This window comes from Urocitellus parryii, chromosome 2, assembly GCF_045843805.1.
Source record: "Urocitellus parryii isolate mUroPar1 chromosome 2, mUroPar1.hap1, whole genome shotgun sequence".
Lineage (NCBI taxonomy): Eukaryota > Metazoa > Chordata > Mammalia > Rodentia > Sciuridae > Urocitellus > Urocitellus parryii.
Genome location: NC_135532.1, coordinates 43042437 through 43066830, shown reverse-complemented (window position 1 = coordinate 43066830; position 24394 = coordinate 43042437).

The window sequence follows — 24394 nt, the reverse complement described above, 5'->3', positions numbered from 1 at the left end:
GCAAGAACTGTGAAGGAACGGGTTTGTCTTATGGTTTACAAGAGAATAACAGCCATGAAGAGACCCACTGGAGAGAGCGGCAGGCCAGGATTATGGAAGGCCTCCAGTGTTTTACAGAGGAGGCTGGACTTGATCCTATTTGAATATCCAAAACCAGATATTAGACACTTACTGATTACTAGGCATAACAGTAGGTAGGCTTGAGGGCTGCAAAAATAAAATTATAGTCTTGGAAGTGGGTAAGAGATGTAAAGAGGTAAGGTGTTTAAAGTACTACTATAGAAATCTGTATCATAAATAATAGGTAAAGATTGGGTATGTGTGATCAACTCTATATGGAGTTATAGGAGGGCCTTCAGGGAGGAGGTTGGTAGAGTCATTGGAGGTTTAAGAAAATAAGACTGTTTGGGCAAGAACATGATCAGAAATACATTTTTAGCAAGATTTCCCTCACTGTTTTGTGTGGCTGGGTTTGATCAGGGGAGCAATTGGAGACAAGGATTCCAGTTGGGAGGTCATTCATTGCATGGTCCAGAAGAGAGTTCATAAGGGTATTGGCAACAGGAATGGAAATGAAGACATTGGTAGATTTGCCTGGTCCATGTTCCAAGTCAGGTAATGAATGCATTTCATAGTTACTGCACACCACAAAGCCTAATCCACATAACTAACCTATGAGACCAAAGGTAGGTTCAGAAGTACCACTAAAGACCGCCATATTCCAGATGCTCTGAGTAACAAATGTCTCCCAACCTGGTAATAATAAACAGTCATAATATCCACTCAGTTTTAAATACATATGTGACCCCCTCTTTCTAAATACCTTAAGCCCAACTCCTGATATTTCAATTAAGATCCTTTGCCAATCCTCCTGTCTTTGTTTCCAAATTAACTAAATCCCCCCCACACACACCAAAAAAAAAAAAAAAAAAAGATTTAAGAGAGATAGGGTAGAAATCATCAAATATTTGAAGATTTAATTATGAGCCTTAGATATATTCTCATGTGGATGGAAAAATGAGTCTGTCTGCCTCTGACCCTCAGGGTTTTACTACACAGAATGAGAACAAATCCAATAAATCTCTCAACAACCTTTTTTATACCCTACCCCCATACATCTTATAACCCAGAGATGAATGAGAAAAGACCCTCTGAAGTAATTGACCTGGGAGCAGTGCTCAACATATAGCTAAAAGAAGCTTGGAGAAGTGCTAAGAGTGGATAAGCTCAGGAAAGGCCTCTTCCTTCTCAATATGTGAGGCGAAGCTGATTCTCCTGATGGAGTGGGGAGGGCAGGCAGGGTAGGCTATAAGCCCTTTGGGCCTAAAATGATACAATTTGCAAATAGTAGTCAATTGGATAAACATTTAGGGAACTGAATTTCAAGGGAGCAGTTTTCAGATGAATACAGAGGAAATTTTTCTAATAACTAGAGCTGTCTCACCATAACAACTGGAGAAGCCATCTCCAGACATCTTTTCTTTCTCCTTCACCCTTTTCATCATCGTCCTTAACTACATATTCAAGATCACTTCAGACTGAAGACAGACTGAAGAGGACCTAGGTCTCAAACGACAAGGAAACTACAGTCTCTGAATTACTGTGGTACCACTTACAACTTTTCCACTTTACAGTGATGAGGAAGTGATTGCATTCAGTAGAAACCATATTTTGAATGGTGAATTTGAGTCTTTTCCTGGGTGAGTGAAATGCAGCCCATTCTTTTTTCCAGATTCTGGGTAGCCTCAGGGAGCCAGTTCCCAGTTAGTCAGGAGATCAGCTAGGGAACAACCGAGCCTCTATAGTGTGCTGTGTGGCCAAGCTAGGATGTCGAAAAGGTCAGGTGTAGTCAATGCATTCTCAACCTACAGTATTTTTAACATCTGATGGGTATATCTGGACATCATCCATCCTAAGTCAAGAAAAATTGTATAATTGTGTATACACAGTTGTGTATATATGATAAGTGGATACTAATCCATAATGGGGGGGCATGGGATGAGTGGAGGAACTTTGGATAGGGTAAAGGGGAGGGAGGGGAGGGTTGGGGATATGGGGGTAGAGAAGGATGGTGGAATGAGGCGGACATCATTACCCTAGGTACATGTATGATTGCATGAATGATGTGACCCTACTTCATGTACAACCAGAGAAGGGAAAAATTGTGCTCTATTTGTGTACAATGAATCGAAGAGCATTCTGCTGCCATGTATAACTGATTAAAACAAGTTTTTAAAAAGTGTGTACATGTGTACACTTGTGGTGGGGGGAGGGGAGAAGCAAAAGACCAAGAACTAGAGATAATGATAGAAATTAGAATAAAAAAACAGAGAGAAAGAATGATTATCTCTGATTTAGAGAACTGAGAGGGAGGTTTTTGAGGTGAGGGATGGATAGAACCTTGAGGAGTGGGCAGCATTTTAATAAGGTGAGTTTGGATGAGCAAAGGGACCCATGGGTACCAGTCATCTGTTGTATTTGGGCTGGGGTATAGGGCCCAGGGAATAGAAAAGATTGGAGCACTTGTTGGGATCAGACAGCAAAGTTTATTAGGGGCAAGGGTTAGGAGTTTGCATCGGGTCTATGTAGCTATTTAAGGTTTTGTGACAATACTGGGACTTGTACTATATTTTGAGGAGACTCATCTGGCAGCAATGGAATGCAAAGACTATAAAGGAAAGAGAAAAGATTCCGGAAAACAAGTGAACACAATAATCATCCAGAAGCAATGGATTGACTACTTGAACTAAGGATGGAGAAAGGCAACAGGACAAACAGTGAAGTGTGCCAGAGAGGAGAGGCCCAGCCTGGATAACTCGAGGTGAGTTCCTTCTCAGGAAGTGGAGTACAAGAAATAATCACCACAAAATGGAAGGTGAAGAGAAAGATGAAGAACTTCTGTTTTGGGAGTATGTGGAAATATATACCCACCCCACCTGCTTCATCTAGGTTTCCCACACACAGCAGCTCTCTGGTATATTGCAGGTAGTTTATTATCAATAATGGTGGAAGCACTGAAGTTAGCAGACAATGTACTATTTTATACAAATGAATATGAATTCAAAGTTACGACTCCAATAACCACTCAGGATCCATATGTATTCTGATAGATCTTCTTGCGAGAGAAAGGAGTACAGGCGTAGTAAATTTATCAGAGTCTTGAGTATACCCTTGGGGATGTATAATGCATTAGCACAAAGCATGCCCTTTATTTCACATGGGAAAAGTAAGAGAATCACTGATTAAAGAAATTAGGGCCTTTGGATTTCTTTGACTAATGTCAAAGAATTTTGAGTCAATCCATAAGAAATTGTCTGATTTTATTTCAGGTCCTGGTTGGTTCTTGAAGCCAATCTTTTCTACTCCCTGTGTCCTATGCCCCAGAGGTTGAAGTTAGATATCTCCAAATATTTGCCAGAGTGACTAATAGCCATTTTTTAAAAACACACATTTGAATGAATGATTGAAGTTTTACAACAATTTGCCCTGACCTGGAATTTTATTTAATCTGGGTCTGTCTTCAACCAACCAATAGGAAAATATATTTTGGACTTAAATAGTCCTAAGGTAGAAGGTTGGAGCACATTTAACAGGAGAACATGAACAAGTTAATAACATCTCTCTTCCTCAGTTTCCTGATCTCCAAAAAGAGGAAGGGAGAACCACCCTCAGAAGTTGATTGTGGAAATTGGAAGGGTTCATGGAGGCCAAGCATCTAACTGATAATAGGGACATTCAGGGAAGAAGGATCCTCTCTTGACCTCAGCAAACCCCAGAACTATGATCAATAACAACCTCCAAGCTACAGAAAGGGCATGAAAGCTGACTTCCAATAAACCTGGCTATCCAAACTGCCTCATGGGAGAAGAGTAACTTTTGCTTTAGACAGCTTTAAAGAGAAAAGAAAATTCTCTTCAACAAATTGATTATATCTAATATTTGAGATGTTGGCTAAATACATTCTTAAATTGCCTCAAAATTCAAGCAGCAGCAGAACAAAAACTGACAGGTACAGCCTTCTGTAACACTCCAGCTCAGCCATACCACTTACCACATGCACTTTCTGTTCAGAGATGAACAGTAACCATTTCCTTTTATTTTATACTTTCCCATTTAAAATGGTGTGTGTTTTTGAACTAATGCATTTCACATAATTTTGTCATGTTTGGTTTTTCATTTCTATTTAAATGCTATTCAAGATGTTGCTCTATTCCCTGCACAATATCTAAACAGTATTTATAACTTTGTTCTGTAAACTTATATAACCAGTGCCCACAAAGGCGTTTGCTTCTACAACAGTTGTATGACCTTAAGCAATTTAATTATTTTCCTTGGTCTTCAGTAGAGAAAAGAGGTTTGATAATTGCTATGAAATTAATTGTTGGGAGGATTGCACACAAATTAACTAATTAAAGTTCATTGTTGGGAGGATGATGTATACAGATTTCCTAGCATAGTCTCCTTCCCAACTTCTTGTAGTGAGGCAATAACATAATAATTCAGATTCTGAGTATGCCATCTCTATTCCTTGTGTTGCCTGCACACTAATTCAATCTTCTCAATGATCTAGCAACTATGATTATCCCCATTGTACAGAAGAGGAAAGTGAGGCACAGAAAGGTTAAGGAACTTATACAAGTTCACTTATAAGTAATTGTGGCCAAATTCTTGAAGTTGGTTCCGGAGCCTGGATTCGTGTGCTTTTATGGCTTTTGTTATATTTGTGTTCATCACATTAATATGTTGGGGGGATCCCATTGGTCTATGATCCATAAATTTTTGCATAAGAGACCAAGATCATTTTCAATATAGTCAAGGTGCAGGGCAGAGGTTTAAAAATTCTTTTGTTTTGGTCTCTGCCCAGGTCATGATAGTAGACACAAACCAAGTCAGATAAATGGCTGCCAATCACCTTCCCCAACTTCGCTAAATGTGCTCGCAATTTAACCAAGGTATTTGAGAAAAACAAAATTTGTCCTTTGAGTTGCAAATGAACTGCTTCACATTTCCATGGGGAAGCTTGTAACCATCCTGTCTGCCACCTGGATTCTGGGTGGAGAAGGAAGGTGTGTCTTTCAATATTCCTGGTGAAATTTCAATTCTTTCCACTGAAATATTGACTCTGAGTATAAATATGGGTATCACCTCATTGTTCACTGTGGACTTTCTCTAAAATATGGATTTGAGTGTCAAAAATTGAGTGCCTTCCCTTGATATTCTCTCTCTCTCTCTCTGACACACACACACACACACACACACACACACACACAGAGAATCTTTGTGTTTGCTTTATTGTAATTTATATGTATTTATTTCCTTTGATGAAGACTTAAATAAACAAAGGGTTTACATCATACCAATGCCAACAAATTATGAAACTTTGATGTCTTATAATTTTGTTTTTCAGCAACTGGGACTTGTATCAGGTAGTTTACTCTCTCCCCAACACTTCTACTCCATCCCTACTAATGAAGTATTGCTCTTTCATAGCAATTCAGCACCATGTTTTCTTTCCCTAACTTTCCTGAGGCTTTTCCTTCTCTACTCTTCACATCCTGCTGGCTCATCAAGTGGAGAGAAATTCTAAACCCAGCTGCTTAGTCTATTTTCACCTCCTTTTTATTGCATTAAGTTTGTCTACAAACCAAATGAGTGATGTGAACAACCAACCTAGACAATTCTAACCCAGCACCTGTTATGGTTTGGGACTGGAATAGCCATGTTCAAAGCATGATGTTGAAAGCATGGTCCCCAGTGTGGCAAGGTTCAGAGGTGGGGCTTTTAGGCCACGATGGGATCCTGAGGGCTCTGACCTCATTGGGATTAATTAATCTATTATATAGATGGGTGGATCCATGGACAGCAGAATGGAGTGCTGGAGGTGGGACCTAGTTAGAGGAAGTGTCACTGAGTGTGTGTCCTGGAAGGGTCTATCTTCCCTCAGGGCCCTTCTTCACACCCATTCCCCCACACTTCCAGGCAGCCATGAGCTGAACAGTTTTCCTCTGCCGCACCCTTGTGCCATGATGTTCTGCCTCACCTCAGGCCAAACCACTGGAGTCAGCCAACCATGAACTGAGACCTCTTTGACTATGAGCCAAAATAAACGTTTCCTCCTCTATGTTGTTTATGTCAGGCATTTTGTTCACGGTGGTGAAAAACTGACTAACACACCTTAATTCTCCCTCTTACACTTGGAGGCAACAGTTTCTGTCTGGTCTTTTGTTCAGAAACCCAGAATACAGGACTCATTAACTTTTTTTCTTTTTTTGTAAATCTGTATTTTATTCCTTCATGTATATGTGGTGCTGAGAATCAAACCCAGTGCCTCACACATGCCAGACAAGTGCTCTACCGTTGAGCCCCAGCCCCAGCCCAGGATTCATTAACTCTTAACTGATATTTCATCCCAGAGATTGGCGGCTTCTTAGTGAGGAAACATTTTTAAGTGTTCATTACTCTTAAGCCATTTGCTGGAGGTGAAGAGAGAGGAAGTGAGGCAAGAGAAATGGTTACCTGAGAAAGCTCTCAGCCCTGTAGGGTGAGAAAGAAAGGGTATATTGATGGGGGGATAAGTAGGTTGAGCTTAGGTGGCACCACTGAAGGTGAATCAGGAAGGGATCACGGCAGAGCTTGAATGGACTGGGATTCCTGCAAGAATAACTTAGAGAGTTATTGAAAATTAGGTTCAGGTTTATTAGATGATCACCCCTATTTTATCCTTGCTGATGTATAGCAAGCTGCCATTTTTCTCTCCTCTTCTCCATTTCTTTTATCTTATGATCAGCACTTATAAAGAATTTGTTTCACATCCAATATGGGGAAACTATTTGAAAGGGCTAGGAATGGAGCTCAAAGGTAGAGCATGTGCTTAGTTTGCATAAGGCTCTGTGTATAATCCCTAAAAGCGCGCGCGCGCGCGCACACACACACACACACACACACACACACACACACACAAGAGTAGACACAGAAGGAAAAGTCTGAATCCAGCCCTGGAAACGTTTGGGCTCTTTCCCAAAGATGCCAGGGTTATCCTGGAGCTGCAGTGCTGGGTTACTTTAAAGCAAGTGTGGAACCCACGTAGACCAAATTCAGTCCCAACTGGGGGAACACAGAACATGAGAGAATTAGTGAAGTTTCCAATTTTGCCAAATACATAGTCTATGGTGCACACTAGGAATGACTTTGCAAAAGTTCAAAACACCTTAGGTAGATGTATGTTCTCAAAGAAGAAAGCCATTCAGCCCCAGGGCCACGGGGCCAGGGAAGGTGCACAGCCTAGGCCTGAAGAGACGTGCCTGGCGCTGTCAAGTTCTCCAGCAACACTTCAGAGGAGACGCCATCAGCCAGCCTCTCCTCATGGAAACCATTCTTCCATCAAAGAAAAATTATGTTTCCCCCTCATTTAATTATGTGGATTTCTGCTAAATTAAATGCACTAAGAGGCTGGGAGCCAACATCTACAAAGGCGAAATCTCAGACTCTTCTGTTTTATGCTGGTCTGTGCTTCCTTGAAAACAGACACTGGGCCATGGAAAATGTGGTAAAAGTTTTAATGTTCATGCTAAAAGGAAAAACACCTTTCCTTTACATTGGCCAGACACACCTGGCGAAGAAAAGACCAGCTGAGTGAAAAGTCACTTGTTCAAAAGCCAGCTGAGCTGTCAGTGGAGCTGAGCAAGCAGGGATTTGGAAACAGAAAAGTGAGGGGAAAGAAGCTCAGCTTTACATATATTTTGTTTCTGGTGTTCGAAGAGATGGATTCAATTTTTTTGAATTGACAAGTAGGTCATTCCCTTTCAAAGAAATGTTCTCAAGAAAATATCCCAAAGCATAGAATTTTATTTTATATTATATTAATGCCTGACCCACAATGTGGAAAAAAGGTAAAATAGGAAAAATCATTCTTCATAAAGTCTAAAATATTTGCTTTAAAATCTCCAAAGGGATGCCTGTCCTTTGTGAAGCTAAGTAGAGAAAGGGGTAGGAAAAAGGGACACAATTTTTGTAAGTTTTTGCTTAGAACTCAGCCAGAAAGGAATTTACTTGTTGTTCTTCCCTTGATCTTGGAACCTGTGTCCCCAGGTGGTAAAAGAAATGTGATTGTAGATGAAGGAGAAAATTCTACAAGTAGACTTATCTTTATTCAAAAATTGTGTAACTTTGGGGAAAATTTCTGTACTTGAAAAACAGAAACACAGGTGTTGCTTCCAAATAGACCCAGATTGGCACATGTCCTGAGGTTGCATACAGAAAGGTAAATAAAGTAGAGGTGTTTCTGTGAGTGTTTCTGTGTGGTTACCACACAGTCTCTGTCCTAGCACTCATTCCCCTATAGTAATGCCTACGCCAACTTGACATGCTTTGGGGTTGGTACAAAACATTAATGAAGTCTGCAAAAGGCTTTCCTAAAGTTAAATTCCCTCCTCAACTCTTAGGCCCCTTTAAACTGTGAACAAGACGACCCTTGTTCTGGAAAACTACTGGCTCTTGCCAACACATACACATATACAAAAACACAACTGTTGGGCAAATAAATCTTTCCAGAGAAAATAGATTCCTTTCCAATTCAGTCAACTGTACTGAGTTGGAAAGGGTGAGATGTTTTTTCCAGGATGAAGGGAAAACAAGATCTCTCCTTGTTTACCCTGTCTAGCCCATTTCAAAAGAAAGTCAGTTTAGTGCCTTCGTTAAAAACAAAACAAAAAAAACTCAAGACTCAAGTGTTGTTTATCAGAAGACACTTAGTTCTTTTCAGGCTGAGAATCACACGTTGGAACTCTGTGCTTTTTCCCTTTGACCTAAGATGCGCATGGCAGAGCTGAATTCCCTGCTCTCTGGAGATGTCCCAAGTGTCCATGAGTGGGAAGGATAAAGGGTGGGGACAGAGTCTGGTGATGTGGGGTTCCTTGCTATTGGTCAGCCTCCCTGTTGCCAGCCTGTGTCCCTGCTAACTCTCTGAGCATGAAAGATTCAGCTTATGATTGACCCTCACTTCATTCGAGGCCACACACATTTTCCAAGCTTGCTTTCTCTATGGGCCCTATAATTTGAGGACCTGCGTCATTCTCTTGGGGAGTAAGAAAACATTGTAATGAAGTACTTGGTCTAGGAGCCTGGATAGAATCTAAATTAAATACATCTTTAGTGCATATCAGAATAAGTCTCAAGGAAGTCCAAACTACAGTACAATAGCTAGGGTGTGAGTATCCTAACTTTCTAGTTTTTCAGCATCAGAATTGGCTTCACATTTATCACATGTGTAGTTGTTGCCCAGGAAAAATGTGGCGGAAAAAAAAAAATCCAATGTATTTCAAAAATCCGGGAAACTTTGAAATAAAATCTAATTATAAATTTTTTTTTTTCCCAAGAGATTCACAAACTTGAAGTAGATCTGAGGGCGGTCATTTGGTCACTCTCCTGAGACCCAAAGAAGGAATCCCCTGTCATGTGGGCAGGGATTCCATTAGACATTGTAGAGAAAAGTAATCATTTCATATATTTTCATTTATTCTAAGCACTGTTTATCTTACCCAATATGTGGCTTGTATTACCCAATATGTAATTTTTTTTCTTTCTCCTTGGCTCCATCCCAAACCAATTCCAAAAAGAACAGTTTCATATCTAGTTGCTGGGTCTTAGTGGCATTGAGCAGGAGCAAATGGAAAAAACTGACTCTTTCTCCCCCATTTGTTACGTGACTAGTGCAGTTTGGCTGTTCTCAGGGGCTTAGGGATTTGTTTTAGGATTAATATTTTTAAACCCCAATGGGAAGAAGCAGAAAACTTTTTTTCTGTAGGCCCCTCAAGTTGCGGTTTAAATTGTTGTTTGGACTCCTGGTTCAAGAGACATTCTGAGACCCCATTCAGCCTATCTCCAGATTTTTTTTTAAGGCAAAGACTGGAGTGAAAGGAGGAAGCATTTGCTTCTACCCTATTGGTCTCCTCTCTCCTCATTATGTTCATGAGATCCCTCTACCTTAATTTTTTTCTTTTTTTTTCTCTTTCTATCTTCTGCATTTGAGAGAATACATTTTGACCCTTGACTTTCTGAATCTGGCTTATTTCATAGCAGCACTATGTTGTCCACCCATTTACCTGCAAATGACATAATTTCATTCTTCTTTATGGCTGAATAAAACTCCATTGTATATATAGACCCTATTTTGTTTATCCATTCATTTGTTGATGGACACGTAAGCTGGTTCCATAACTTAATTTCTATAAATTATGCTGCTAAAAACATTGGTATTCATGTATCATTATAGTATGCAGATTTTTAGATCTTCTGAGTAAATACCAAGGAGCAGGATAGGTGGGTCAAACGGTGGTCCCATTCCCAGTTTTTCCAGTAATTTCCATCCAGCTTTCTAAACTGATTGTGCTAATTTGCAGTCACCCCCAGCAAAGTATAAGTGTACCTTTCCCCCCAACTTCCTCACCAGCAATTATTGCTATTTGTGTTCTTGATGACTGCCATTCTAACTGGAGTGAGATGAAATCTCAATGCAGTTTTGATTTGCATTTCCCTGATTGCTAAAGATGTTGAACATTTTTTCATATATTTGTTTGTCATTTGTATTTCTTCTTTTGAGAAAAGTCTCTTTAGACCTTTTGCCCATTTATTGACTGGGTTATTAGTTTCTTCTATGTTAAGGTTTTGAATTCTTTATGTATTCTGGACTTTAGCCCCCGTTAGAAGAGTAGCTGGCAAAAATTTTCTTCCATTTTGGAGGCTTTCTTTTCATGGTTTTAATTGTTTCCTTTGCTGTGCAGAAGCTTTGTAATTTGAAGCCATACCACTTATTGATTCTCAATTCTAGATCTTGGGGGTTTGGGGGTTTTATTAAGGAAGTTGATGCCCACACCAATATGTTGGAGTGTTGATCCTATGTTTTCTTCTAGGAATATCAGTGTTTCTGGTCCAATTCTTAGGTTGTTGATCCATGTTTAGTTGACTTTTGTACAGGATGAGAGATAGGAATCTAGTTTTATTCTTCTACTTATGGATATCTGGGTTTCTCAGGACCATATTTAAAAGGCTATCTTTTCCCCAATATATGTATATAAATGTATATATGTATATATAAACATTGATGGTTCTTCCATCTTCTAAGGTCTTTAATTTCTTTCTTCAGTGTTCTATAACTCACTGTAGAGGTCTTTCACCTTATAAGCTTTATTCCTAAGTAATTTTTGAGCTATTGTGACTATAGTAGTTTTCCTGATTTCCTTCTCAGCATATTCATTATTGGAGTATAGGAAAGTTATTAATTTCTGTATGTTGACTTTGTATCCTGTTACTTGAATGAATTTGTTTCTCAGATTTAGAATCTTTTTTGGGGAGGTTTTTATTACGGCTTCAATCTCATTGCTTGATACCGGTCTGTTAAAATCAATTTGACTCATTTCTTTTTGCTTTTAAAGGTTACCAGAAATTTTAAATTACATATGTGGGTTGCATCACATTTCTGTTAGTGCTGATGCTGACTATTCTGTGAAATTTAGAATTTATAAGAATTGGAAGAAAGAGTGTTGATGAAAATAATAAGAAAAACCTTTATGACATATCTACTATGTCTGACTCTTAGCCTATAGGATTTTATTTAATCTCAATAACATGACTGAAAGGCAGTTATTTTTATTCCAAAATTGCATTGCATGTTAGCAGTAGAGCTTGTATGTAAACTCAGTGTTTCTGGCACACACACACACACACAAAAAAGGAGCTTTTCAGTCTAAAATAGTTTCCATATCTATTCTCCTCACTTTAAAAAAAAAAACACCAAAGAATATTGACATCAGACAACCTGGAAAAAGTAGGTTACTACATCCCTACTCCTTTAGATCCTAACTATAGCTTTAGAAGTTGTGATGATCTGAAAAATCAGTGTATCTATTTATTCTTTTATTATTGAAAAGAATTAATAGAGACATTGGTTTTCAAACTAGGTGAATGAACAAATTTTAAGTTGGAAAAAGTAATAAATTAAGATTTAGTTTTCCCAAACTCAGAAGGAAAGGGGAACGTATTTGATGGGGGAGAAGTTAATATTCATTGAATACCTAGTATTTCCATCAGCACGTCTCATAATGTCATCCTTCTTCAACAGGCTGAAAATAGAAAATAACTTTTTTATTCTTAAACCAGCTCCTCCTCCTTCTCCATTCTCTATCTTGGGCACTGCCACATCTACACAGTCACCTAAGCAGGAAACCTCATTCTTTTCTCAACTGCTCTTGTTTCCTTACTTTTCTTTCCATCTTCCCAGCTTATAGAACAGAGGTCTGTTTAACTAGAGTGGTGTGTCCCAGTGGTCCAGCCAGTTCTTATCTTTACCACAGGGCATATCCCCATGTGTGGGCTCTCTCTCATCCAGTGAGGAGGTCCACGGAACAGGGTACAGGATCGTGTGGCTGCAGTCTCTTATCGAGACTTCCAGAGACCAAGAGGGAGGCAAGTCTGATTTTATTGCACAGTTACTGAGTATATATGCTCAGGCACTAGCTAAGCAGATTACAGGCAGCCATCAATGCAATGTCTGCTAACTGTCCTTGCAACAACCAATCAAGGAGTGGGTGGTGGAGCAAGCACAGGGACCGAAACACATGGCCTTATGTCCAGGATTGTGCCTACAAGGTAAGTGGCCTTGCCTTGCATTCCTGCGCCTAGCAGGAGGGGAGTGGCCTGCTACTCAGACACCTGTATGCCATGTATGCAGTACTCCATGCACTTGAACCCACATCCCCATATTCTGCCAATATGATATTTGGCTTACTGCTTTTTTCCTAATCAAAAGGTATAAAATTATATCCTCTTGCTATGTTGATCCATTGAATTACTTATGATTTGTTAGCTTTTTAGGTTTATTGCCTTGTAAATTGCCTGTTCACATATTTTGCCCATTTTTCTATTAAAGTTTCTGGTTTTCTCTTGTTTGTTTGATTTCTTTTTGTATATTCTCCCTTGTCTGTTTGAAGCTTTGTAAATCTCCTCTCCCATTTTTAAATAGATATCTAACTTTGTCCATGGTCCTTCTTATAAGAGAAATCCTTAATTCTAATAAGCCTCAATAATTAATTAGAAAAAACAACAAATTAAGACTTAGTTTCCCAAACTTAGAAGGAAAGGGGAACTTATTTGATGGGGGAGAGGTTAATATACCATACATATTTATTTGAAGTTTTTGCTTAAGAAATCCTCTACTGCCCCAATATTACATATATTTTAGGATGAATTTATCATGAATCTCAATGTGGAGTGATAGGATTACATTCTACATACTTATGAATGTGGGGCATTAATATCTTTGCAATATTAAATCTTGCCAGACAAGAGCAAGGAATGTTTCTCATCCATTCAGGCATTTTTCTGTGTCCTTTCTTAGAAGCTTTGGGCTTTTCAAGGGGGCCCTATGTATTTATGTTAAAGTTAATTTACTTAGGTATTTTTACTTAGTTTTTGTTAATTACCAGATATTTTACTTATTTTGTTAAATTGTCAGATGCTTTTACTTGTTATTGCTATTATGAATGGTATCTTGCTTTCTCATAACACTTTATAGTTGTTGACTATCAGAAGAGACCTTATAATTTTATCTTATATCTATAAAGTGCTTTCAGTTTATCCCTTGAATTGTTTCTTCTGCATAGATGGGCATATTATCTACAAAAACTGATGGCCTATTTCTTCCTGCCTGATCGTCTCAATTCCCTTTCTTGCCTTCAATGTAGGCCAATATTTCCAGCACTACGGTAATGGTTATACTATCCAGTGGCTAATGACAGTGAGCATACTTGCCTCACTTCTCATCTTAACAGAAATGCACTTAAAGTTTCTCCATTAAGTATAATGTTTGCTCAGGGGTTTGAAATATAACCCTCATTCATTCAAGGGAATTAAAAGAAATTCTTTTCTACTCAGTTTGCAAAGATTTTTATTTTAATCACAAATAAGCAAAGAATATATATCACATACTTTTTCTGCATCAATTTAAAGTTTAAAAAATTAATTTACCAATGTTCTGAATTTTGTTGGCAGAAACTTTAATGATGACTCGTTCATTAATCAAGCTGTATTATTTTATATCATACTGTTGGATTCAATTAGCTAATATTTTAAAAGATTTCTTCTTCTACTTATGTAAGAGAAAGAGGGCTATAATTTTTATTCTTTTTAAAATATTATGTTCATCTGATTGCATCAATATCATAAAACGAGCTTGGCAGCTTTTGCTCGTCATCATTTTTATAACTTAGAACACAGATAGGAATACGTTGTTCCTCATCGTTTTGATGCAACTCACCTGGAAAATCATTTGAGCCAACAATTTTTGGAGAGCCAAAATGACTGATATAATGTCTTCAAAAATTGGTCTAGTTGAACTCCCTAATTTTTGTGCCAATTTTGACATTTAATGTTTTTCCACTTTGCCTAACCTTTCAAAATTTTTTGTGGATGTGGTGGTGCACGCCTATAATACCAACGACTTGAGAAGCTGAGGCAGGAAGATCACAAGTTCAAGGCCAGACTCAGCAACTTAGCAAGACCCTCAGCTAAAATAAAAAATATAAAAATTAAAAAGGCTGGGAATGTGACTCACCCTAGGGTAAAGGCACCCTGGTTTCAATCTCCAGTAGGAAAAAATTTTTTTTAGTTCATAAAACTTTTTTAATATTTTAATCTTTTGAAAATGATGCTTGTTCCTAGAGAATTCAAACATAGAAAACTTCAAAGAAAAATTTAAAACTTTCTCTAAATCATATGTCCCAGAAATAGTCATAATTTAAATATTTGTATAGATATACCATTATGATTTTTATACCAGGCATCTTTGTAGATTAATAGCAAGCATGCACTTGTGTAATAATACTAATTTAAGAATTAAATACATATATAGTAGAAGAATGACTGCTCCAATAGTTCAGTGATAGACAAATAATGCTGAATAAATCTTTTATTATATCCATAGCAATGTATTTTTTGCATTTAATGATTATAAGTATATCCCTCATAGAATTCTGAGAGTGGGACCCTGTTGTTTGTGTCACTGCACGATGACTGGTTTCTGGAGTTATTTTGAGCTAATAGGATGTTTACTGAGGGGTGACTAAATGAATGACTATGTGGTACTATGTGCAAACATAGTTCTGGGAGCTAGCTTAAGTTTGGATATGAGATGCTCCCCCAAAAGCTCCTGTGTCATTGCACATTTTTAGAGGTAAAACTCAGGTGGCTGTAGGGGATAGTCACAGGGAGTGCGCCCTGAGGGTTTATCCTCCCTGCAGCCCCTTCTCTGCTCTCTCTTTCCCTTTCTGCTCCTGGGCCATCAGGAAGCAGCTTTCCTCCCCCACCGCCCTTTTGCCACCATGTTCTGTCCCATCTTGGGCCCAGAGGAATAAAACTGGCCGAATATGGACTGAACCTCTGAAACTGTGGACCCAAAGTGAACTTTTCCTCCTCTAAGTTGCTAAGATATTTTGGTCACAGTGATAAAAAATTGACTAACACAAGCTGCATACATTTTGCTTATATAAGCTTCCACTGTCCTTTAGTATCATCTCTATGTTTACAGTAGAGGAAACTGAAATGGGAGGTAAATAACTTGCCCAGGGCTTGAAGAGCAACCTGCTGGATCCTGAACCATAATAATCTGAATAAATAATAACCTGAACAAATATCCCAGCACAATGGATAAAAATGCAGAAAGTCAAAAGAAGCACCAAGAGACTAGTCATTGAACATATATTAAGCTCCTCCTAGATAACCATGCATGGCAATAGGAACTGGGTTTCAATGATTCCTAACAAGGCTCCTGGCTTTTACCCTAAGGATACAAACAAAAGGCCTTTGTGGTCTGCTTTGCTCTGGAGTGTGGAATGGGAAGGAAGGGAGGATGGTTTCCAGAAGCTTCCTGTGCCAAGGCAGGAAAAGAGAAGACAGGAAGGGACAGTGGAGGAAGGAGGGATAGCACTTCACTTTAACAGAGACTTAGCAGTGGAAGTCATGAATAGGAGGAGGACCTGTAGTGACAGAAGCAGCCCTGCTTAGCCCAGCTTGGAAAACAGCACCCACTTAGGGCCTACCAATTTCAAAAAAGGACCTGCCTGGGCTGATGGATTAGAGTCCCTTCTTCCAACTGACTTGACTCCGTGCTTTGTGCACTGCAGGAGCAGAGCAAGAGCACAGTACAGGACCCTCGCACCAGCTTGGCTGGGTATTCTTGCCAGAACAAACCCACACATCATCCTGCCTCCTGGGCAGAAGCTCCCCCTAGGGAAACTCTCAGAAGAGCTCCCATTCTTTAAGGTCACTTTAACAAGTCATTAGAACAGATCCTAGTTGGTTTTAGGACATCTGCCTCTTGAGATTAACAAATATGTCAATCAAAAGGATTATAGTCCTAGGAGAGAAGGGAGGCAGGATAGGTTATTTTCTGGTGACTTGCATATTACCAGAAACCCCAATTAAGAATTTAGATTTCTTGACATTGTTTCCAAATACCAACAGTTCTCTAAGAACGCATGTACTCTGTCGAAGGGTGTGTTAAAAAGCAAGAGTGAAAACAAAAGCCACACATAACATTTTGATATTCTCTTTGTGTTTATCATTATTATTACTTTATATTTTTGTTGAAGTATAGCATACACATAGAGAAGTACACGAATTTCAAGTGTACCGTTTCATAAATTTTTCCCAAATAAAAATACCCAAACAACCAATACCCAAGTGAGAAACTGTTTTATTACTGTAGCCTAGAAGCTCTGCATCTTCTTCCAGCCACTGCATTTTATCCATGGATAGACTACTCAAATTTCTAACAGCATGGTTTCACTTTTGCTTGTGTGTGAGCTCTACAGAAACGGAATCCTTCAGTGGATACTTTTCCCCCTCAACCTCTATTTGTAAGATTGGCCCATGTTCTTGTTAGTAGCAATAGTTCATCATTCTCATTGATGTGTAGTAGATCTTTGTAGGAATGCACCACAAATTATGTTGATGGACCTTTGGCCCATTTCCAGTTTGGGACTGATGTGAGTAGTTTTCCAACCTGCTTAATGATTATTGATAGATGTCTGCCAAAAGCCATACCAAATGTGAATGAGAAATTCAAGGACCAATAAATTGTTGTGGCTAGAGGAAGAAAAAATAACTATAAAGGGTTACTTGTTCTTGTTTGGGAAACTAAATATACTGTACAAGACAATTACATACTATATAAGGCAATTATATACAATTCACTCTATGGTGCCAATAGTCACTAGCCGGTGAAAAGCAAACATGATTGATTAATGGGTGAAGAATATGAGTTTATGTGATTCCAACAACAGCTGGTTAATTTTATGCTCTGCCTTCAGCAAAGCTTAGTAACTTTTTTTTTTTTTTTTTGACACCACAAGGAATACTCCTAGGATTTAACTGATTGACTTCAAACTGTGATGTAGGTGGCAAGTAGCATGGCTCTCCTTTTCCAGAAAAGGGAATTCAGGCAAATTTCTTTCCCTTCCTCTTGCGGGGTGCAGGACAGGGCATGGGGGTGGTGCCACAGCTACAGAACACGTGGGGCTCCTGACTGTGAGCTGAGACTGTCTCCAACTGCCCTGCTCACACAGCCTCACAGAATGCCCAACATGTGACCAGGAAGGCAGTGGGAGGAACTGCAGCCTTGAGGTGGGAGGAATTCTATTAATAGCTTCAATTTTTAAAGTACTCTGTCTCTAGAGTACTTTGAGCATCCTTTCGGAAGAGCCAGCCAGAGTTGGTGATTCATATGCTGGCATGCAGAGAAATGTCATTTTGGAGAAAATGGGCTTTCACATGGCTCTTGCGACTTCCGGGGTTCCTTATAGGGGCTGATTTCTGCTCTCTGGTTATTATGTTCAAGAAACTGGTGAATAGTCAGGCGTAATCCTCTTTTCTCGATCACTGAGTTCCAGCTATGAAGTTTTCTGGCATCTCCCAACAGGTTCCCTCCACCCCAGGGACTCTTTCCCTTTTGTGCCATGGATTTCTTTGGCCATCTGGTGAAGGCTATGGACTCCTTCTTAGAGTCCACTTAGAGTGGGTCTCATTGCTTTGTACGTACATAAATCAGGGGTTTGCTCCATTTTCTACCTTCTACAGAGGTAAACGCATGCCAGAAGCATAGAAGGTCTATGAAATAGTCTAAGAGTTCAAATTCTGAACTTGGTAAAGTTTAGAGTTTACTATTTTAAAACAGGTCAAATAAAATACATAGGATTACAAAGGAAATTAATCATGTCACAATGCATTTATCCAAATTGCAAAAACAAAAGTACCTTTATGTCACGGTAGCAATCTGTGTGCTTCTTTACTGACGCAGTCCATAACTCTATCTAAAGGTGGGTCAAGAGTGAATGTAATTTCAAAGTAATGATAAGTATTCACAATAATTGAGGATATCGGCAACAATGTTATGTGATATTAACATATTTTCATTTCTATTGGTAAAAATCATAGATGCTGATGATACTTCTGTGGTTTGCTCCCTAGATTCATCGTTGAAAGAGATTGAGAATTTCCACCAGAGGTTAATAAAAATTAGATGTGCCCCCTTTTTTTCCCATCTAAATTCACAGGCCTCCAAAATTTCATCCTAAACCCTTTAAATCTGTTTCTACTTTGATGCCCCAAAGGTGGCTCCAACTCTAGGTACACTCTCACACACAAGTAATCATCACCATTTCTTGGCTCCTGCAAGTTCTATTCATCTCCCATTTAGCATTATCACTTGATACTAAATTATCTCATATGTTTTTATAAATATACTTGAGAACATTTTATTTCTATCCTTGTGCCAGTGAAATGCCTGGCATGTGTTCAGAGCTGTTGATTGAATGAATCTTTGATTAAAAGACGACTTCACGATTTGGTAACAAGACGGGGAACTCTGACTGGGCAGAATCAGGTCCCATCCTTGTCATGGTGTGGCTGCCAGGTTAGTCCTTACCTTTCTGCACCTCCCTGACCCCTTCAGACAATGCCTGGGCTTCCGTTGGGACCATTAGTCCTGTGATGTCCCACGCTACCGTACACAAAACTCCCCCACGGGCTGCACTTCTCGCTGAGGAGGAGGTATGAACAGGCTGGCGTAGGCATGTCACCGTCCCTGGGCCTCTAAGCTCAGCTGCACTGCCTGATGTAAAGGGTCAATTATCCCCAAGAGCGGCAGTGACTCGATGAGTAAGCTGAGTGGGCAGGTGTGGCCTCTGAGTCATTGAGTGAGTGCCCAGAAGCTCACCATCCCTGGAGCCCACTACATTAAGCTTCCCTTTTCCTGTCTCTGTGTCCAGAATTCCACTGTCATTAGCTATTCGTGCTCTTGGGTCTTTCAGAGATCCCAACTCATGAGCAATTTCTGAATTTGGTATCTGTAGGCTTCTGAAATGAGGACTGGAGATAGGGGAGGACAGAGAGAAAAGGAAATAGGAGGGAGATACAGGCCAGCTTCGCCCCTTCTATGGTTCCTTGTAGAGGACAGTACTTTCTAGAAACTTTTCTTAATGCTTCCAAAGCTCCCCAGACAGCACTGAGAAGCTCCAGGGTCAGGACTGACAGTACATATTTCCTTTCTTCAAGGGTTGTGGGAGACACAGAAAGGGTTACCATGGTGAAGCAAACTAACATGTCAATCATGTAGTTACACATTTCTTTTTGGTTTTGCCACCACATGTATTCTTTTTTAAACCTTTATTTGTTGGTTGGTTTTTTAGAAGTAGTTGGACACACACCTTTATTTTATTTATTGATTTTTTATGTGGTGCTGAGGATCGAACCCAGCGACTTGCACATGTGAGGTGAGCGCTCCACCACTGAGCCACAAACCCAGCCCCAGCACTTGTATTCTTAAATGCATACCTTCTCTCCCAGCCACACGACACCCCCCAAGAGCCCAAGAACACAAGAGAGACAAGAGAGAAGATCAAGCCCAGTGTGCTGTGCTGTGCAGGTACTGCTACCTTGACCCAAAGTCCTGGGCCACACTACCAGGCTCCCTTTTCCATTCAGGATCTGAGAGTCATCCCTCTCTAGAGGAAAGCTAAGAATTTAAAAGAAAAGTTCAAAATTGTATTTTCCTAACCCCAAATTACAATACAGGCTCAGACAGACGTATAAATTTCTCTATTTATAAAGTCTTTAAAAAAACAATTAAATTGCTCTAGTTCAGATGCAGTATATATTTACTGATTCATGGATATGACTGTACTGACTCCTAGTTTAGGAGAGGGTTGTCAAGACCCCTTCCAGAGTTGCTGCTCCTAACCACCTACACCCTGGTCATATGTACAGACTGGCCCCACAAACCTGCATATCCTCTGTGGGGTGATGTTAGGAGGCAGTGGAATCTTTAAGAGGTGGAGACTCCTGGGAGGTAGTTAGGCTATTGGAGGCATTGCCCCTAGAAGGGATTAAATTCTCATGGGACCCCAGTTAGGTCTCTAGAGAGTGGGTTGTAATACATCAGCAACACGGACTCCTCCCTGCTCTCTGGCTTCCTGTCTCATATGTTCCCACTATTGTGATGCCATCCACAGTGTGTCCCTCACCAAAGCCAACCAAAGGCTAGCACAATGCTCTTGGAACTCCAGGACTCTAAGCTAAATAAACCTCTTTCCTTTACAAATTTCCCAGCACCCTGTATTTTGTGACAGCAACAGAAAATCGGATAACACACTATCTAAATTGCATTTGTGACTTTGTGCTCCTTTTCATCAAAAGGGCCCCATATTATACGTTTTGTTCCCACAAAGTTAAATCCACATGTTCTTTCTCTCCCAGCCTCAAAACACCTGAAAACTCAAGAACAGGAGAGAGATGTGGGCATAATTATGTAGAAAAATGTCAATTCATGGGTGTCCTCATACCCACGATTCTTAATTAACCAGAATGTTCTCTGCATAATGCTTTCAGATGCAAGTAATTAAATTAGAAGAAAGAACACAAAGAGTGGGAACTTGTATTTCAGAAATGTAGTGTTTTACCTGGTCCCCAGTCTTTTCTCTGGCCATATGCATAGAAATGTATGATAATAGCTAACACGTTCACAGAGTTGTTTGTGATCTCCACCTTCTTTACTCTTCACAGACAGCTGTTGAGCTAGGTACATAATTCATTTTACAGATTTTTTTTTAAAAAATGAGGCATAAGGAAATTAAGTTATACCTATTATAAAGTTATAGCTGGTTGTTGACCCAGACCATCTGGATCAACGCCTCTACCTCTATGCCGTATCACCTGTGTAAGATTATTGTTAATGCTTTCAGTGATGATCTGGTGGCAGAGAAATAGATATTTGCTTTGTTCTGTATTGCCAAATACTACTCATGACTTTCAGCATTCTGATTAAATAAAATCATGGTCCCTTTTCCTTCAATTTCTCCCTTAAAGTAGAAATGAGATATGACCCTGGAAACCCAGGAGAGTCTGTCATATCATAAGGGATGGTGGGGAGCTGAGTGGTGCCCTCAAAGATACCAGTTTCAAATCCCTAAACTCTGTGACTATTATTTTATATGGTAAACATTTCAAAGATTGGACTAAATTAAGGATCTGATCATCCTAGATTATCTGGATGAACTTTAAATACCATCAAATGCATTCTTATAAGAGAAGGGCGGGGGAGCTTAGATGCACACAGGGGAGAAGGCAGTGTGAAGACAGAGGCAAAGACTGAATGGGCGCAGCCATAAGCCAGGCACACCAAGAGATGCTGGTCACCTCCAGAAGCTAGAAGAGGTACAGAACCCACTCTCCCCCAGAGCCTCTGCAGAGCATGACCCTGTTGACACTTTCATTTCACATGGTGCCCATTCTCTAATTGAAGAAACTGAGGCATAGAGACGTTAAATCCCTTGCCATCATGCAGAACCTGGCTCTGGAAAGTGCACTAGCACCATTCTCTGAACCTTTGCAAATCTTGGTCCTCCGGATCAGAAAGAAATAGCCAGCAACCTTATTTTTTTAAGTGGCTTTTAGTTCATGGAAGTAGGTATACCATTTTTTTTTTATGCACAAAGGTTAATTAAGCCACTTCAAAATGCAGAGACAGCCAGGGCTTTATTTCTGAGGTAATAAAACATAAATGATTCCTGTTCAAGGTGAAATTTATTATATTCTGTTGCCAGTGGGTTGGGTGCCTCTTCCTGTTTTAACAACACGTACTCCTCTCTGCATCAGAAACATTAGGTCACGAAAGCCAATCTCATCTGCATCTTTACAATGTTGTTTATCATCTTTCTGTATGCAGGAGATGGAACTAGTAATGAAGCAGCCAAATTGGATTCCAGCGAGGATTTGTCCTGACTTAGAATCCTTTCAGCATCCATTCAGAATGCCTCTGATTTGTCATTAAGCCCTCAGAATCCACTTATTTGGGGGCAGCTTTTCAGGGATAGGACATCCATTGTGTGCCAGTTACTGGGAATTATAACACAGCTGATAAAGTGTGACAACACAGAGACCATTGGATTTGCAAGAGATTATAGGAGGCTGTTACAAAAACCAGCAGCTATTATGCTGAAAATGTCTGTGAGCAGAGAGAGCAGGAAAGAGAGAGCCTGACCTGTCTTCCATGGTCTCATTTGCCTACCCCTATAGGTTTTTAGCATCTACTCACCCGCTCTCTCTCCCTCCCTCAAGTAGGTATCACACAAAACTGGGAGCAGGGGTGGAAAGTGGATGGGTGCTTGTGGCTGTGTGCAGTGGTGGGTGGTTCATTCAGCCACATGATAGACACAGTTACGTTAAATAAAGGGCAGACAGCATGTTATCTAACGAGATTTTACCAGATCCATAAAATCCAAAATGCTTCCTAAACCTCGAATCATAATCTTATCATATTCACAGGTGCATCTACTTGAAGGTGTTCTAAGTCAGCCTGCCCCTTTCCACAGCACGCCTAATATGCCCAGAGAAAACCGGTGGAGGGGCGGTGAGGGGTTGTTCAACGTCTTTAGCAATATTTTCTAAAATAACCAAGGTGCACACCTGTGATCTACCCATTACACTTGGATGATTCTAGCCTGAGAAGAAAGAAAAAGTATTCTAGTGTTTAGGAAAATATGTGCCAGGGTGTTAATAGCAACACAATAAACATGGAGCCCCATGGTTTAAAAACAAAAATTGGGCAGGAAACAATCTGCATTTTCAGTAATCAAGAGTGTAAAGTGTTATGGTTTGGATCTGGAATGTCCCTCAAAGGCTCATGTGTTGAAGACTCGGTCAGTAATGCAGCAATGTCTAAGGGTGGGACTTTGGGAAGTGATTGGATCATGAGGGCTCTGATTCTAATAATGGATAACTCCATGGATGGATTTATAGTAGAATGGACTATTGGAAGGTGGTGGAAACTGTAGAACATGAGATGTAACTGAAGGGAATAGGTCCTCGGGAGTATACCCTTGGGGACTGTATCTTGTCCTGGCAGCCCCCTTTTTCCTTCCCAGCTGCCATGAGTGGAGCAGCTTTCCTTCACCAGGCCCTACCGCCATGATGTTCTGCCTCACCTCCGGCCCAAAGCAATGTTGCTGCCCAACCATGTACTAAAACTTCTAAAACTGTGATCCCAAATAAATTTTCCTTTAGGTTATTGTTGTTCTTTCCAGATATTTTGTCACAACACTGAAAAGTTGACTAATATTGGAAGCATGAAAAAATATACTATGAAATATTATGCAGTTATAAAAAAGAATGAGTTCGAGTCATGAACCTGGAAGGATGACCACATAGATTATTAGGTGAAAAAAGTCAGTTTCAGAGTAATGCATGCAATACTATAAGATCAAATTTTAAATTAATAGGGCTTAGTGTTCTCAGAAAGAGCACTGTCATGATAACATCATCAGTAAGTCTGAGGCAGCTCATCAGCATGTCTACAATGCAAGGGGAAGTTTGGACCATAAACTAGGCTGGCTTCAAAGAGATCTTCTTGGAGACAAGGGATGAACTTCATAAGATGTACATGCCCTGCCCAAGCTTCTACTACCCTGATAATAGAAACTATTACTAATGGTAAAAATACCTTTTAGTCTTGAGAAAAATCCCTGAAAGTTGAGGTTCCTGTGCTGTGGGGTGTTAGGTTGAGGGACAGGATGAAGGAAAACATTTTAGACTTGCCTTTTCAAAATACATATGTCTATGTCTCACCCTAGACATACAAAATCTTAATTTCCAAAAGCCTGGGGATGGATGATGAGGAGGAAAGTCAGAACATATAAAAGCACCTCAGAGAACTGGTCACACTATCTTCCTTTTTAAAAAATCAATTGAAAAATAACTGTCTTGGGGTTGGAGTTGTGGCTCAGTGGTAGGGCACTTGCTTGCGTGAGGTCCTGGGTTGGATCCTCAGCAACACATATAAATAAATAAATAA